The following is an 18,168-nucleotide window of genomic DNA, read 5'->3' on the forward strand; positions in this document are numbered from 1 at the left end:
CAAAATGTCTGAAAATTCAACTGTTTCACTGTGATTGTTAATAGGTCCAGATCAAATACACACTTTGTCTTAGGAAGACAATCCCACATAAAAAATTGCATACGTGTGTGTGTGTGTCACCAAGAGCAAACAAACCATGTCACACGAGGAAAGAACAGCAGACCACCCCCGGACCCTGAGAAGGCATTCTGTTCCTAAGGCTAATTTAGCCAGACTTTCACCCTATTCAGGGTTTTTAGGATGTGGAAGTACCACCAAGTCTGGCTTCCTGGCATAAAATTTAAAAACGCATTAAAAACTTAAATTCTGACATTAACTGCACCAAAAAGAAGGCTGAGTGCCAAAGGCTGCAAGGAGGTCAATCCTAAAGGAAATCAACCCTGAATATTTGTTGGAAAGACTGATGCTGCAGCTGAAGCTCCAAACCTTCGGCCACCTGATAACGAAGAGCCGACCTGATGTGAAAAGATCCTGATGCTGGGAAAGATTGAAGGCAGGAGGAGGAGGGGACAACAGAGGACGAGACGGTTGGATGGCATCACCGACTCAACAGACATGAGTTTGAGCAAGCTCCAGGAGATGGTGAAGGACAGAGAAGCCTGCTGCGCTGCAGACCATGGAGTTGAAAAGAGTTGGACATGACTGAGCAACTGAACAGCAAAGATCACCCAGTACTCTTAACACAGTGAGTGGCAGGAGTAAACTTCAGGCAACAGCCTGGTTATACCCTGGTGCCTGCAACCGGAAACACACTGCCTTGCGGGTTGGGTTCGCTCAGTGACCAGGAGCCCTGCAGGAGGCAGCCAGGGGTCGACGGCACTCTAAGCCACCAATGGACGTTGGGCCCCTGGCCCTGTCCTGCTCCACTGCGCTGATTCAATTAAGTTCCAAGAGACTGCAAAGTCAGTTTGTGTCGGACTTCCCCAAAGAAAACTTCCTGTATTAAATAAAATGAATCTCACCCTGATTTCAAACCAAGCAAAGTTCACTGATTTTTAAAAGGCTGATCCCCACAGAGACGGCAGACAATGAAGGATAAAGAGTAAAGCGATTGAAAAGCAAGCAAGACTGCATTTTCCTGTGCCAAAATCATCCCGAGAGCTGGGAGCCACAGGGGCCCCTTGGTCACCTCCTGGAAAGGCTGGGGGTCGCAGCCTTGCCTGGCCCCCAGACCTTCAGCTGCCTTCCCAAACTGCTTCCCGGGCAAGGTCCCCGGCATCTGCAGAGTTTACATTTCACTTGGCTACATATGAAAGGGAGGCTCAGGAGCAGAGCCGGCCAGAAAGAGCCAGAGGTGGCGGCCAAGCACGTTCTGCAGTGGCCCGCAGGCCTTGTCAAAGAGCTGGGCATCGCAGGCAATGTGAGCTTTGACAACAGTTCTTAACCCAAAAACACACTTCAGTAAACAGTGACTGCTTTCCTCCTATAAAAAAGAATAACTATGACATGGGCCTGTTTTACTTTTCTAATATTTTTGCTTCTCCATTATATACGCAGGTATTTTATAGGACATTAAATCCTCATGAGAGCGGCGCACAAACACTTCTGATTCACTGCTTTCTGGCCCACTTCTGCCCCATCGGGTGTACTCCAGTACATCTGGCAAAGAGCAGCGTGGTGATCTAGCTGAGGTCCTCACATGTAAATAAAACCTTCACTGCCAATTGATTTTATAGACTCTAAATGCCAGTGCCCAGATATACATGCACAACAGCCCCTCTAAATTCAAATTCCTTCATGCATTTCTTACTGCTCCATAAAGTAAAAAAGATTCAATGGCCTACTAAAAAGAACATTTAGAAGATACTCTTGTTATAGGAACAGCAATAAAATGTGTAAAGTTTAATGACTGAGTTGTATCTCAACTGGTATAAACTTTGGCTGATTGCAACTTGACTTCCAAAAACTTCCAGAAAGAGCTGAGCCCCTGTGTGGACACCCTCCGCAGGTGAAGCAGTCTGCTTTCATCACCTCCAGTCTCGGAGGCGCCTCGCCTCCGTGCCACTGTCTGATGTCTGTGTGCCTCTGTGATTCGGATGTTGGAACCCCCCCCCCAAAGGCGATGCTGAAGAGGTGGGTGCTCAGGGCATGAGGTGGGGCCCTCAGCAGTGCAATTAGTACCCACAGAAACCCCACATCCCTTCTGCCCGGTGAGGGCGCAGTGAGGGGCACAAGCAGTGGACAGGAGGAACTCCTCCAGACAGCTGATCCTGGACTTGCTGGATGCCACAGTGCTGAGAAATCGTGCTTGTCATTTACAAGCTGCCCCATCTGGGGTGTTTTATGAGGCAGCCTAGATGGGACAGTCTTCCACTGGAGCTCACCAAGGGCATCCGGCCCCCACCCTGTTCCTACCTGGAGGGTCCCCAGTATGTCCCTGGAGGGACACATCCTGAGGTGACAAGGAGGCCGGCTTTCCCCTGCTTACAGTTTCCTGTCTGTCTGGGACAGATGCTGGAATCACCCATAAATAAGACCAAGTTCGGGGCTGGGTGAAGGTCCACAGGACGGTCCATTTCCACACGTATGGGCCATGTCTGCCTTAGGACCAGACTGAATGCTGCCGCCGGGGGTAGGTCCCCACCCCACTCTCAGGGTGGGAGGAGGGGCTGCTCGTCCTGAGCCCGCTGCACACCATCCTTACTTGGCTCCCAGCCTGGTCCCCATGAGACCAGGGTACCAGGGCACAGGGGCTGCAGGTTGCCATCTCTCCTCACAAGCACCCACCTGGGTGCCCGTGATCACAGCCCTGCTGGATGAATAAGGGAGGAATGAACCTGGTGGGCTGAGCACTGAGCTGTGATGGCTACATGGGAAAAACCACATCCACAGGGTCAGCTGCTTCAAAACGATTCTACGGTAGGTCAGGCTCACCAGCTACGGACACACTGACCACACCCCCCATGCTTGTGAGTCGTGCTCCATGGGGATGCATGGCTGCACACCCATGTGGCCTGTCCCCAGCCCCTCCTCTGGGCCCAGCACGTGGTGGACACGCACAGTGGACAGAGGAAGAGCAGGGGGAGGAAGGAGGCTGGTCACTCCCCAGCCCCGGGGGCTGCCAGGGAACCTGGCACCTGTGCACAAGGAGCACCTGGAGAAACGAGAGCTGCCGCTGCTAACTGGCATCCCCCTCAGTGTGTGCTGCAGACAAAGCTGAAAATGTGACACGCTCTGGAAGGGGGCAGCTGAGGGCTTTGCACTGAGTGAACTGTTGGCATCTGAAAAACGCGAAGCCAAGCCTGCAGCAAACCACAGTAAACAAACATCTTTCTTACAGACTCTTCTGGCGGTTATGAGGAAGCAGTCACACAGCTGATATATTGTATTTTTTCTTGGATGGCCTTAAAAATGGAGCGCCCAACTGACAAACCATTACAGAAAACAAATCTTACAAATGTTTCAAAGGGAAGAGAGCTCTTGAGAGGCAGTCACTGAAATAAAATGAAGGGAACTCATGCCGCTCGTTGCCCTGTTAGTTCTCTGTTTCATCACATTTAATAATTACAATATTTTGCAGAGAGCAGCAAAATTTACTGGGAAAATTAGTGACAGTAACTTGATCTGCTGTCTTGAGGATTCATGGCAGAATGAGGGCTATTTCCTGGTAAAGCATCGACTTTCTATTTGGGAAACACCTGGGTTCCTGGCAAGGGCCCTGCCCCAAGCCTGCCTTTCCTCCCACCAGCCCCGGGGCCATGGGCAGACAGGGAAGAACGGCCATAACTGAGGGGCTCTGCAAGGCCCCTGTCCAACCCTCACAGAAAGCCAGGAAGGTGGGTGAGCCAGAAGCATGGGGGCAGGGGCATATGGGAGCAGGTTTCAATACTGAACAGGACGGTCAGGTGAGACCTCTAGTTCAACTGCCTGGGTTAGATTTTTCTTTTTTTTTTGTCCAGTGTTTTCATTGATATAGTGGCGAGAGAGGCTCATATAATTTAAACATGATATTAAATGTGAAAGACAGTTCACAGTTTCAGAATTAAAACAGCACTGGAGCAGACCCATACACATATGGACAACCAAGTACACGTGTCAAGGCAGTTTAACTGGGGAAAAGAACGTCTTTTCAACAATGGATGTGGAACTCTTAGAAGTCCATAGGACAGACCCCTACCTCACACCACATATAAAAACAACTTGAGATGGATCTCAGAATCGAATGTAAAATCTAAACCTGTAAGTTTTCCAGGAAAACACACAGAATAATATCTTAATGAGGTAGGTCTCCTTTGCCCCCCCATCTTAACCAAACATTAAAATTCACAAGTTGAACTTAATCAAAACCGAAAAATTCTGTTCATCAAACGAGACAATAAAAAAATAAAAATTCATGCTACATACAGGGGGAAACACTCGCAATACCCGTATCTGACAATGGACTTGAATTTAGAAATATAAAGAACTGCAAATAAATAACAACCCACCAACTCAGCTGAAAACCAGGCAAAAGATCTGAAAACACACTTCAAAAAGGAACTGCAAAGGTACTCAACACCCCTAGTCATCAGGGAAATATAAACTAGAACCACAATGGGTTATTGCTTCATACCCATTAGGATGATTAAAATTTAAAAAACTGACAACAGAAAATGTTAATGATACAGAGCCAACAACTCACGCACGCTGCTAGTGGGCATTTAAAATGGTGGAACCACTCTGGAAAACTACTCAACAGTTTCTTATAAGGTTACAAACACAGCTACTCGTGGCCCCACAATTCCAGTCCTGGGTGTTAATCCAAGAAATGAAGCTGTGTCCACACAAAGATCTGCACAGAAATGCTCCCTGCAAAACTATTCACAGTGCGAACACTGAGCCCAGGTGGTCCACCTGCTGAAGATGAGCGCTGGACTCCTCAGCTAGTTTAAAATGGAGAAAAGGGCAACTTACTGACACTTATGAATGGAAAACCAGAATAAACATGTATCACAATAAACACGTATTAGAATTGTTGTTCAGTCACTCAGTCATATCCGACTCCTTGTGACCCCATGGACTGCAGCACGCCAGGCTCCTCTGTCCTTCACTATCTCCTGGAGCTTGCTCAAATTCACGTCCATTGAGTTCGTGACGCTATCTAACCATCTTATCCTCTGTCAACCCCTTCTCCTTTTGCCTTCAATCTTTCCCAGCATCAGGGTCTTTTCCAATGAGCTGGCTCTTTGCATCAGGTGACCAAAGGATTGGAGTTTCAGCATCAGTCCTTTAAATGAATATTCAGGGTTGATTTCCTTTAGGATCGACTGGTTTGATCTCCTTGCTGTCCAAGGGACTCAAGAGTCTTCTCCAGCACTACCCTTAGAAAGCATCAATTCTTTGGCACTCAGCCTTCTTTATGGTCCAACTCTCATGTCCGTACATGACTAATGGAAAAACCATAGCTTTGACTATATGGTCCATTGTTGGCAAAGTGATGTCTCTGCTTTCTTATTACACTGTTTAGGTTTGTCATAGCTTTCCTTGCAAGAAGCAAGTGTCTTTTAATTTCATGGCTGCAGTCACCATCTGCAGCAATTTTGGAGCCCAAGAAAATAAAATCTGTCACTGTTTCCACTTTTTTCCCTTCTGTTTGCCATGAAGTAATGGGACTGATGTCATGATAGTTTATTTAATGTTGAGTTTCAAGCCAGCTTTTTCACTCTCCTCTTTCATCCTCATCCAGAGGCTCTTTAGTTCCTCTTCACTTTCTGCCATTAGAGTGGTATCAGAATACATATATACAAATTACATTTATATGACTTTGAGAATAGGTAAAGCCAAACTACTGTAAAGAAACCCTCACAAGGCATGAGAAAATAGATGTATTTTATATCTTGGCTGGGATGTTGGTTAGTCAGCTGTAGACATGTGTCAAAACTCAGTAAAATTCCACACTTGAGGATTTCCACACTGTAATTCACTTAATGTAAGTTTTACTTCAATATTAAAATGTTTTAAAAATGAACCAGTGGCAGCACAGTGAAAAAACCTTAGAAATGACCGCATATGCCAGGTCTGTAACTATGTGCGCACGTGGGGGAAAGATATACAAGTATCTCAGTCAGTTACAAGCCTGACTGGGCAAACAAGGACCTGCAGTGCAGAAGTGGAGGCCAGCGCCCAACAGGAAGGAAACCCATCACTGAGGCAGAGAAGTGGGTGTCTGTGGTCATCTGACCCCACACCAGTGCCAGGGGCCTCTCCCTGGATGGCTTGGACACAGTCTGAAATCCAAAAACAGAAGGAACACAGGGCTCTCAGTGGGGAGAGAGAGGTACAGATGACTTTACCCACATCTCACCTATTCTCTCTGCGTAATATATGAAAATACTATGAAAGACAAGCTGCAGAAGCTGAGATGTATTCGTGGGGCAGTCAGTCTTCAAATACAACAGAGAAGTCTCATGCAGACAGAGTAAGTCAGCTCCGTATTTGCTGACAGAAAAACCCAGGCTGAAACGGATGCATGCATTATTTAAGTGGGATGAAAGGATTTCCTGACAGCAAGGGCTGTTCAATACTGCAGTGAATTATGACACCTCTGTCACTGGAGACTTGGAAGAATCCAACTTCTCACAAGATGAGTTCTGCCCAAAGGCAAAGGAAGACAGGACAACCTGTGATCTCGATGACTCCTGTGGCTACCAGACCATCCGAGAGGGTGCTTGCATTCCTGCTGGTCCTGTCTCTGTTCCCTTTTTAGGGGTGGGCTCTCCAGCATGCAGAGGGGATGAGGTGTGGGCAGGGTCACTGATGGCACATTTGGGAAGATGACACCTGGGATGTGAAGGACCTAAATGCGACCTCAACGCCCCGGGGTCCAGGTTACAGGAGAGCTGAGGCAGCTCGGCTGTGGGCCACACACACTCGGCCCTTCCTCTCACCACGCGTGCTTTTCGTGCAAAAGTGACACATAACGTGCCCGTCATGGTCACTGCTTTCCAAAGGACGGCTCTGCTGGCTGAGCCAGCGTGAAGACGGCACGGAATCACAGAGCATGACACTCTCTCACTGTGGAACAATCTACTCTAAGGATGGAAGCCAACCCTGGGAACCCAGACGGCACCATCAACATCTTCAGTAAGGAAACAAACTCGTGGGTGCAAAAGCTTTGGGATCTGGGCTTTCAAAAAGAATTCCAAGTACAATCTCCTGGCCTTTTCAACTAAGCTCTTTCACCTTTGACTAAGTCTGTCTTAAAAGGATGCTTAAAATACTTGAAAATACTCTGTAGTGAGATGAGTGTTACTGAAAAACACTGTCTTTATCCCTTAGTTTCTCCAAATATATGATGATATAAGAGGAAAAGAAATACCCATGTGCAATAAGTACTTTTTATCAATAGCAGATTATTATTTTGAAATGAGCGATTTTATTGAAGTACTCTTTAAAAAAAAAACAAAACAGTATTCCAATTCAAGTATAATGATTTCCAAAAATAAGAAATGAGAGAAACTTAAAAGGAAAGATTTACTAAGACACTTCTGATAAGCCCAAATCTAACTCTTCTTTCTCTAAATAACCTAACAATAGGATATGAATTAAAGGTATTTTCAACCAAAATGAGGGGCTTTCCCTGGTGGCTCAGATGGTAAAGAATCTGCCTGCAATTCCGGAAACACAGGTTTGATCCCTGGGTAGGGAAGATCCCCTGGAGAAGGGAACGGGTACCCACTCCAGTATTCTTGCCTGGGAAATTTTGGCAAGCTACAGTCCAGGGAGTCACAAAGAGTTAGACATGACTGAGCAACTAACACGAACATTCAACCAAAATCAATCATAAAGAGATAAATTATTTTTTATATTTCTAGATGAGTAAACATATAGCAGCGAGTATAAGTTAAGCAAGACGACTTGTAATAAGCATTTAATACAAATGGCATTTTTTTCATACTGTTCCTGGGGTTCTCAAGGCAAGAATACTGGAGTGGCTTGCCAGTCCCTCCTCCGGTGGACCACATTTTGTCATTGGAAAAGACACTGATGCTGGGGAAGATTGAGGGCAGGAAGAGAAGAGGAAGACAGAGGATGAAATGGTTGGATAGTATCACAGACTCAATGGACATAAATTTGAGCGAACTCCAGGAGACAGTGAAGGACAGGGAAGCCTGGTGTGCTGCAGTTCATGGGGTTGCAACAACTCGGATACAACTCAGCGATTGAACAACAACAACAACATATGGCAGAAGAAGATAACTGATCATTCTAGCTGCATTCATAATAAAATTTGAGATGAGAAATTTGATCATTTGAGATGGCCATGGGAATGGATTCAATTATAGCTAAAAATCTACTAAATATCTACTACATATCTATGTTTTTAAAAATGTGTTATAACTGAATGTTTCTTTGGGTAAAGGAACTAGTTTGTCCTGTCCACAGGCTGTGAGCACAGTGAGACCAGGGCAAAGTCTCCCATTAGCATCCTGATAGCCCAGTGGGCAGACCAGAATCAACTCACTGGACTTCACGCCAAGAGATCATCTTGTTAAAACACTCATCTTGTTAAAACTATCATTTCTATCAGATTAGGCTTTTTCCAATTCCCTTCCAGCAAACTCAATTCAAACTCTTCTCCTGACACTTAAGATCCCAAACAATTTTCTCAAATACCTCATCCTCCTTTCTCAGTAGGTATCCAATATTCTAACTCCCTAGACACAGTCTAACACAGTCTCTCTTCCCCCACCCCTGGGACTTTTCTCCGACACTCTCTCCATCTGAAGAGCCCTCTTCCCCAGACCCCACATCCACTTGTCAGAAGCCCATTTACCTTACAAGACACAACTCAAATACAAGTGTCCAACCCCTTTCTTATTGCTTAATAGAGATGCACATCTCCTTCTGGACCCGACGGTCATCTATGGTTCCCTGTTGGCTTTACTGCACCTTTTAAATATACACTTGCATTCTTAGCTAGTAACAGTACAAGACGTAAAATACTCTGAGGACAGGGATAGTCTCCAACACGGTCCTGAGTAGTCCCCTGCAGGGCCCAGATCTGGGCCTTACACACAGTAAGTGCATTTACTGAAAGATGAGGTCCCTCCTCCCCACACCCTTTCACAGCAACCTCACAATCCTAAGAGAGGAGAGGCGTTTCTGCCTGTTCCCCCTCCGACCCGCCTCATACCCTCTGGCTGAGTCGCCAGGGTGTGTCTGGGGTCCTACAACCAGAAACTCTGCATAAGAAGTCAGTGGGGTGGCCTATGTAGTATCCACTGATATGCAACAACCCAACAGAAGGTCAGGGCACCGAGACGGGCATCTGCTTGTCCTTTGGTTGTTTTATCTGATCTAGGCAAGGAAATCTAAGGAAGAGAACACACCACAAATCAAGGTGGTATGCAGTTGTGGTTAAACACAGGTGTTTACTTGCCTGAGTCTCTGGTGGCTCAGATGGTAAAGAATTTGCCTGCAATGTAGGAGACCCAGGTTCGATCCTTGGGTCCAGAGGATCCCTGGAGAAGGACACAGCAACCCACTGCAGTATTTCTGCCTCAGAAATCCCATGGACAGAGTCTGGTGGGCTGCAGTCTATGGGGTTGCAAAGAGTCAGGCACGACTGAGTGACTAACACATAGAAGTTCTAGAAAAAGAGGGAAAACATGCATTTAGTTTAGTTTGGTCACTCAGTCATGTCCGACACAGCCCATGTGACCCCATGGACTGCAGCACACCAGGCTTCCCTGTCCACCATCAACTCCTGGAGCTTGCTCAGACTCCTGTCCATCAAGTCAGTGATGCCATCCAACCATCTCATCCTCTGTAATCCCCTGCTCCTCATGCCTTTAATTTTTCCCAGCATCAGGATCTTTTCTAATGAGTCAGTTCCTCGCATCAAGTGGCCAAAGTATTGGAGCTTCAGCTTCAGCATCAGTCCTTCCAATGAATATTCAGGACTGATTTCCTTTAGGACTGACTGATTTGATCTCCTTGCAGTCCAAGGGACTCCTGACAGTCTTCTACAATACTACAGTTCAAAAGCATCAATTCTTTGGGGCTCAACTTTATGGTCCAACCGTCACATCTATAAATAACCACTGGAAAAACCGGAGCTTTAACTATACGGACCTTTGTTGGCAAAGTGATGTCACTATTTTTTAATATACTGTCTAGATTTGTCATAGATTTTCTTCCAAGGAAGCGACATCTTCCAAGGAGCCATTTCATGGCTGCACTCACTGTCTGCAGTGACTTTGGAGTCCAATAAAATAAAGTCTGTCACTGTTTCCATAGTTTCCCCATCTATTTGCCATGAAGTGATGGGACCAGATGCCATGATCTTCGTTTTTTGAATGTTGAGTTTTAAGCCAGCTTTTTCACTCTCCTCTTTCACCTTCATCAAGAGACTCTTTAGTTCCTCTTTGCTTTCTGCCATAAAAGTGGTGTTATCTGCATATCTGAGGTTATTGATATTTCTACTGGCAGTCTTGATTCCAGCTTGTACTTCATCCAGCCTGGCATTATGCATGATATACTCTGCATATAAGTTAAATAAGCAGGGTGACAATATACAGCCTTGATGTACTCCTTTTCCTATTTGGAACCAGTCTGTTGTTCCACGTCCAGTTCTAACTGTTGCTTCCTGACCTGCATATAGGTTTCTCAAGGGGCAGGTCAGGTGGTCTGGTATTCCCATCTCTTGAAAAATTTTCCACAGTTTGCTGTGATTCACACAAAGTCAGTGAGACAGAAGTAGATATATTTCTGAAATTCTCTTGCTTTTTCTATGATCCAACAGATGTTGGCAATTTGATCTCTGGTCCCTCTGCCTTTTCTAAATCCAGATTGAACATCTGGAAGTTCAAGGTTCACATACTGTTGAAACCTAGCTTAGAGAATTTTGAGCATCCCTTTGCTAGCATGTGAGGTGGGTACAACTGTGCGGTAGAACATTCTTTGGCATTGTCTTTCTCTGGGACTGAATGAAAACTGACCTTTTCCAGCAAACATGTATTAGCATACCAGAAATTTTAAGAACTTAGAGAAGAAGACTTGAAAGCAAGTGAAATCAGGAAAATTTCAGTGGCTGTAAATGGGTGAATTTTATTAGTATGTGAACTATATCTCAAACCGAAAGTTATTAGTTGATATCTAAAAAAGTAAAAAACAGACCAAAAAGCTTTTGGTGTGAGTAGTCAAATTATATTCACTTTTAAGATAGTCAAATTCTTTTATTAAAACTTATAAATACACTAAAAGCATTTCAATGGCTGGATAGAAAAATAAGGCAGGGCTAACGATCAAGATGGTGAGTGTCCCACTCCCCCAAAGGAACAGAAGTAAAAGCAAAGATAAACACATGAGACCAACCTACACTTATAAGCTTCTGTGCAGCAAAGGAAACCACTGACAAAATAAAAAGACAACCGACAGCCTGGGAGAAAATATTTGCAAACGATGCAGCCTAAAAGGGCTTAGTTTCCCAAATACAGAAACAGCTCATATTCAAAAACTGAACAACCCAACAAAAAAGGGGCAGATCTAAATAGACATTTCTCCAAAGAACACATGAAGACGGCTAATGGGAGCATGATAAGATATTCAACATTGCTAATTATTAGAGAAATGCAGATCAGAAGAACAATGAGGCACCACCTCATGCAGGTCAGAATGGCCATTATCAAATACTCTACAAACAACAAATGCTGGAGAGGGTGTGGAGAAAAGGAAGACCACAGAACACTGCTAGTGGGGATGTAAACTGGCGCAGCCACTATGGAGAACACTATGAAGGTTCCTTAAAAAACTAAAAGGAGAATTACCATATAATCTAGCAATCCTACTCCTGGGCATATATCTGGAGAAAACCATAGTTTGAAAAGATACATGCACCCAAGTGTTCACAGCAGCACTGTTTACAACAGTCGAGATGTGAAAGGAACTTACCTAAATGTCCATCAACAGATGAATGGAAAAGAAGATGTGGAATACATATATATACACACATATATATACATACATATATTCATATATATATATATTACTCAGTAACTAAAAAGAATGAAATAATGCCATTTGCAGTAACATGGATAGACCTAGAACTTATCATACTAAGTGAAGGAAGACAGACAAAGACAAATATCATATATTACTTATACATGCGATCTTAAAAAGATGATACAGATGAACTTAGTTACAAAACAGAAATAGACTAACAGACATAGAAAAACTTATGGTCACCAATGGGGCGAGGCAGGGAGGGATAAACTGTGAGTATGAGATTAAGAGATACAAACTACTATATATAATACAGATGAACAATAAGGACAGGGAACTATATTCAATATCTTATAATAAACATGATCAGAAAATCTTAGCCAGCTAACCTGTTACTTATGTGCATGGACAAAACAAAGACATCTTTAAACACACAAAATCTCAGGAGGTTTACGCCCTGTGCATTTCAGATGAAAAAAAATTATTCAAAGAGGCAACTCCTATGCAAACCTACACCCACTCACTAGAGAGATGACACGTGATGCAAGAAATATGACTCCCATATGATTGGGGAGACATGAGGAAAATGGAAAGAAATGTAAAGAGGACCCACCAGACATAGGCGCTGGACCCATCCCACCTGCAGCGGGGCAGGATCCCTGACACAGGTTATGTGTCCTTCTTCATGGGCCCAGATCCACTGCCGTGGCTAATGGTTATAGAATCCCAACACTGCAAGTGCTGTTTTTATGGGGTTTCAATTTTTAGAATTAATCTCCACACACAGCAAAGAAGCCTTAATTAGAGCCACAGAAGGGAATGTTATCAACTGCAATAATGCAAAATAAAAATCATATGCTGAACAAAACCCAGCTGTTCGGGAAGAGGAGGTGGGAGGTGCGAGAAGACATCTGAACTTTATGACAGGGTATCTGAAATTGACACTGTTTAAGGCTCAGCAATCAAGAAATGGAAGCATCTTATAAGGTTGTACTGGTAACCAGCAGAACTACAGAAAACAGAGTAAGCATCTACCTCTGGAATTTAGGACGTGAGTCTCAGTGAACTCTGGGAGTTGGTGATGGACGGGAGGCCTGGCGTGCTGCGATTCATGGGGTTGCAAAGAGTCGGACACGACTGAGCGACTGATCTGATCTGATCTGATGAAAGGACAAATACTTGTATTTTTCACTTTAGACTCTGCTGTGTGGTTGCCTATTTTCTATCATGAATAGGTACAACTTCAAAGATAAAAGGCATAAGAAAAAGGAAGGCAGTGTGTAAAGTTCAAAGGGACTCACTATAAATTGTAATAGATGATCTTGTTTTTCAACATTCAAAGATGACGAACAACACAAAAGATAACCCTATACTGACAACCTCACTTTAGAAATCAAGCACTGTAAACAGCAGCTGAAGCCTCCTACAGTTTTCTTCACCAACCATATAGTAGCCTTTAAAAGAAAATGAAGTAACGCTGGTGAACCCTGAACACTCGCCCCTCACTGCCAGCTCCAGGCCCCGCCTCACTGATGAGGATATTCAGTTGCACAAATCATGGACTCTCGCACATTAATGCAGTATCAGCAGAAGGTCAGTGACATCCTCACTTCACCCGCTTGTCATTCAGGCTCCGTCTCTCACAATAAATACACAGGTTTTCGTTTGCTGTGCTAATAATAAGTTCCTTTATGGACATAAAAAAGGAGCATATGTATACAGTAATTTCAGCTGTTTAAAAATGGGGGGAGGGGGCCTAGGCTGTGTCCACGATCATGCTCCTCACTTTCCTGTAAGAAGTTCTGGCGCTCCCGTCGGCATGACTGCGCAGTGAGAGTCGACCTCTAGTTGCTGCAGACCACAAGAAGCGGCAGAATTAACAGTCTAGCTTTGAAGAAAATAAAAACATACACACCTTCCCTCCGCTCAAAAAGGGATTAGTTCACTAACTGCTGAGAAACGTGGAGGTCACTTGACATGTGAACTTCAGAAATCAACGTGTACTGCTGATGACCAAGTATCTACTCACTGACAAGCTCCTTTAAACAGGTGGATGGAGGGGTGACACAAGAATTATTAAAACCACAGTCACAAAAACTTGATTCATCAGAAAGAGGAGATTTTTAGATGTTTAACACAAAGCCATTATTTTTCTCATGAAGTCTCGTAGAAACACAAGAGCAGGCCCACCACGCCGCCATCGCGGGCCTGACTTGCCAGGATGCAGCATCACACTTCAACGTTCATCTCTCCTGCGTCTCAGGGTGGAATCACACGGGTGAAGGCATCACAGGTTCTTGCACAGAAGTGAGGCGTGTGACTGTGGCGACAGCGTGGGCCCCCTTTTTCTTAAACAACTGGACCTTGGCTTTCACGTGCTGTTCCTTTACCTTCATAATGGAGCACCTTGTTCCTTCTCTGTATCCCAGCTTAAGGGGAGTATTAGTAACATGGTCTCTAAATACACAAGGTCTACAGTCATGTTAGAAGGCCCTAAAAGGGGACTTCCCTGGTAGTACAGTGGGTGAGAATCCACCTGTCAATGCAGGGAACACGGGTTTGACCCTTGGTCTGGGGAGATCTCACATGCTGATGAGCAGCTGAGCCCGTGCACTTAGAGCCTGTGCTCCACCCGAGAAGCCTGTGCACTGCAAGGAGAGGAAGGCCGGCAGCGGGGAGGACCCAGCACAGCAAACATACATACATAAATGAAAGAAGCGCTCCAAAGGCTTGGGAGAAGAGAACCGGAAAGGGAAGCCGACAGCAGGACTGGCCGAGCACTGACGGTGCGCGCTGCACGCTCGCAGCAGCCGGCAGGTCGGGGACCACCCTTATTCCCACCAAAAGGCTACAGAAGCCAAAGCTATACCTCTGGTGACCCCAAAGCTCACACTCACCTCAGGACGGAGCCTTTACAAGCCTGACAGGCTGACGTTAAAGACCAGTATTACACTTACTCTTTACTTGCAGCTCCTGGGCCTAAAGCTAAAGGGACGTCACGACCGCCCAAGCTCACTGCGGGTAGAAGGAAGGGTTTTCCCCACGGCGGCTCCAGGCCAACAGCGAGGACTCGGGGAGGGGTTGGCGGCCCCGCCCGTCGGCACCCGCCCCAGCTGCACTGGGCCCCTCTCAGCTGTGCTCCTCAACGAGACACGCCTCCTTTCCCACCCAAACACCTACTCCAAACCCACAGCCAAGAACACTGCTGACGTGTGCCACTCTTCACAGGGGTGCCAGCCAGTTACGCTGGAAAGGAAGATGAGCCCTAAGTACAGTGTGTCTGTGTCATCCTTATTCTGAGGCTGAACAGGGATGCCAGGCATCCTGTACCAGCTCCCACTGTCTGCCTGCTGGACACAAATGGACTGAAGAGAAGTCTTTGCTCAAGTTTTTGTCCTCCACTGTTAAATTCTTTTGAAAAACAGATGTTTTATTAAAGATTTCCTCAGCTTGTACCCTACAGATCTTTATAAACAGCCTCTTGGACCAAGGAGATATTTTTCATTCTGTACTTAAATAAGAAGATAAAAACGAAAAAAAATGACAGCATTTGCAAGAGCAGAAAAAAAGTTATAAAATCAAGCACTGAAAGATCTCCATGCTGATCTTAACAAACACACAATAAATTTGTAAATGCAAGGAACGTTTATTTAAACACAAAAGAACATTCGCAATCCATTGTATATGTCCACATCACGAAGAGGATTACTCTAATATAAGCTATTTTATATATTTTACATAGTCAGGAAGATCCCTTGCAGAAGGAAATGGCAACCTACTCCTGTATTCTTGCCTGAAGAATTCCATGGACAGAGAAGCCTGGTGGACTATAGTCCATGGGGTTGCAAAGAGTTGAACATGACTGAGTGACTTTCACTCAAGCCATTTTACAAGTTAATAATTTGATAATGAGGCACATTTCATAGAAAAAGCATGAAAATTCCAGAAAAACATCTACTTCTGTATCACTGACAATGCTAAAGCCTTTGAGTGTGTAGACCACAAAAAACTGTGGAAAACTCTAAAAGAGATGGGACTACCAGACCACCTTATCTGCCTCCTGAGAAACCTGTATGCAGGTCAAGAAGCAACAGTTAGAACCGGACATGGAACAACGGACTGGTTCCAAATTGGGAAAGGAGTACGTCAAGGCAGTATATCGTCATCTTGCTTATTTAACTTACATGCAGAGAACATCACATGCAATGCTGGGCTGGAAGAAGCACAAGCTGGAATCAAGATTGCCGGGAGAAATCTCAATAACCTCAGATATGCAGATGACACCACCCTTATAGCAGAAAGTGAAGAGCAACTAAAAAGCCTCTTGATGAAGGTGAAAGAGGAGAGTGAAAAAGCTGGCTTAAAACTCAGCATTCAGAAAACTAAGATTATGGCATATGATCTTATCACTTCATGGGAAACGTTGTTCAGTCGCTAAGTCATGCCCAATTCTTTGTGACCCCATGGACTCCAGCATGGCATAGCAAATAAATGGGGGAACAATGCAAACAGTGACAGACTTTATTTTCTTGGGCTCCAAAATCACTGAGGATGGTAACTGCAGCCATGAAATTAAAAGACCCTTGTTCCTTGGAAGAAAAGCTATGACAAATCTAGAAAATGTATTAAAAAGCAGAGACATCACTTTGCCAACAAAGGTCCATATAGTCAAAGCTACAGTTTTTTGAGTAGTTGTGTATGGATGTGAGCATTGGACCATAAAGAAGGCTGAGTGAGTGCCAAAGTACTGATGCTTTCAAACTGTGGTGCTAGAGAAGACTCTTGAGAGCCCTTTGGACTGCAAGGTGATCAAAACAGTCAATCCTAAAGGAAATCAACCCTGAATATTCATTGGAAGGACTGATGCTGAACCTGAAGCTCCAATACTTTGGCCACCTGATGCAAAGAGCTGCCTCACTGGAAAAGACCCTGATGCTGGAATAGATTGAAGGCAAAAGGAGAAGAGGGTGACAGAGGATGAGATGTTAAATGAGATGGATGTGAGTCTGAGCAAGCTCTGGGAGATTGTGATGGACAGGGAAGCCTGGTGTGATGCAGTCCATGGGGTCACAGAGAGTTGGAACAACCTAGAGACTGAAAAACAACATCATTTTGACTTCATGTTAACTGTATAATCTACTATTTTAAAAGTAAACTAAGTGTTAAAATGTTTTAAAATAACTCTTATTTTCAAGTTGCTTACATACATGGAGACCAGTTTCCATGGAGCTAAGGGGTAAGAAAACAGATAAAAGATTCTAAACATAGTTTCACTGATACAGTCCCCTGTGTGACTGAATAGCAAATATCAAAAGTGTGCATGGGCTGAATACATACACAGATACTCACAAAGCTGATGGGTAAAGGCATTAAAGCCTTGGTTCTCACAGACAGGGTCCGTGAGAGTTAAATTTTAGAAACAATGAACCTGATCCCTCTTCAGAGGCACAGATTCACAGGGTGCTGCTGCTGGAAGGAACCCACACAATTATTTAGACCAACTCCAGCACACTGGGGCAAAAAGGCAAATCTAATGCCAACATCACACCGCTGGTCAGTGCCAAAGTCAGGACCCTAAACCCTGCGATGTTGCTTCAGTGGGCCAATGAGACTTGGCAAAGGTGCAGTTCAGAACCTTCAGCTGAGGTGCTTGTCCTGGACTGAGTGGGCCACAGGTAATCACAGGATAATCAGAAACACTCCCACAGAGCTGGGAGGCAGAGGCAAGAGGTGATGGGGGGGATGCTGCCGGCTATGGACACGATACACTGGCTGCGTCTCACGAGGTGGGAAGGTGGAGGGGGACCCCAGCCTAGGGCCGCATGGCCTCCAGACCGAGGAAAAGGCAGGAAACATTCTTGGAGCATCCCGGGAGCACTCGGGCTCGCCTCCGCCTTGGGGTCAGACCAGGGAGACTCTGACCTACCAAACTGTAAGGAAATAAATTTGCATTGTTTCAGCCCAAAGTTTCTGGTGATTCACTGCAGGAGTAAGAAAGCCAACACTGCACGTGAACCCAGAGCCAACCCTCGCTCCCCCGGCCAGTCCAAGGAGGTACAAGGCCACGGGACAGGTGCGGCCCCATCTCATCCGGCTGAGGGGACTCCCCACACTGCTCGGGTCACACGAGGAAAGCAGGCAGCACTGCAGGGCTCACAGCCAGGGGAGACGGCTGCTGGGGGCCTGGCCCAGAGACGGCCCCACGTGATGCCAGGCAAGGCCACCCTCTGTTTACCTCAGCTC

At 45.2% G+C, this 18,168-nt stretch overlaps 1 protein-coding gene across 5 annotated transcripts in view; it reads right to left on the reverse strand.

Annotated features, from left to right (window-relative positions):
• The window catches only part of SH3RF1 (SH3 domain containing ring finger 1), a 157,172-nt gene that overhangs the window by 51,072 nt on the left and 87,932 nt on the right, over positions 1-18,168 (reverse strand). The window lies entirely within an intron of this gene.

This window comes from Bubalus kerabau, chromosome 4 (assembly GCF_029407905.1).
Source record: "Bubalus kerabau isolate K-KA32 ecotype Philippines breed swamp buffalo chromosome 4, PCC_UOA_SB_1v2, whole genome shotgun sequence".
Taxonomy (NCBI): Eukaryota; Metazoa; Chordata; class Mammalia; order Artiodactyla; family Bovidae; genus Bubalus; species Bubalus kerabau.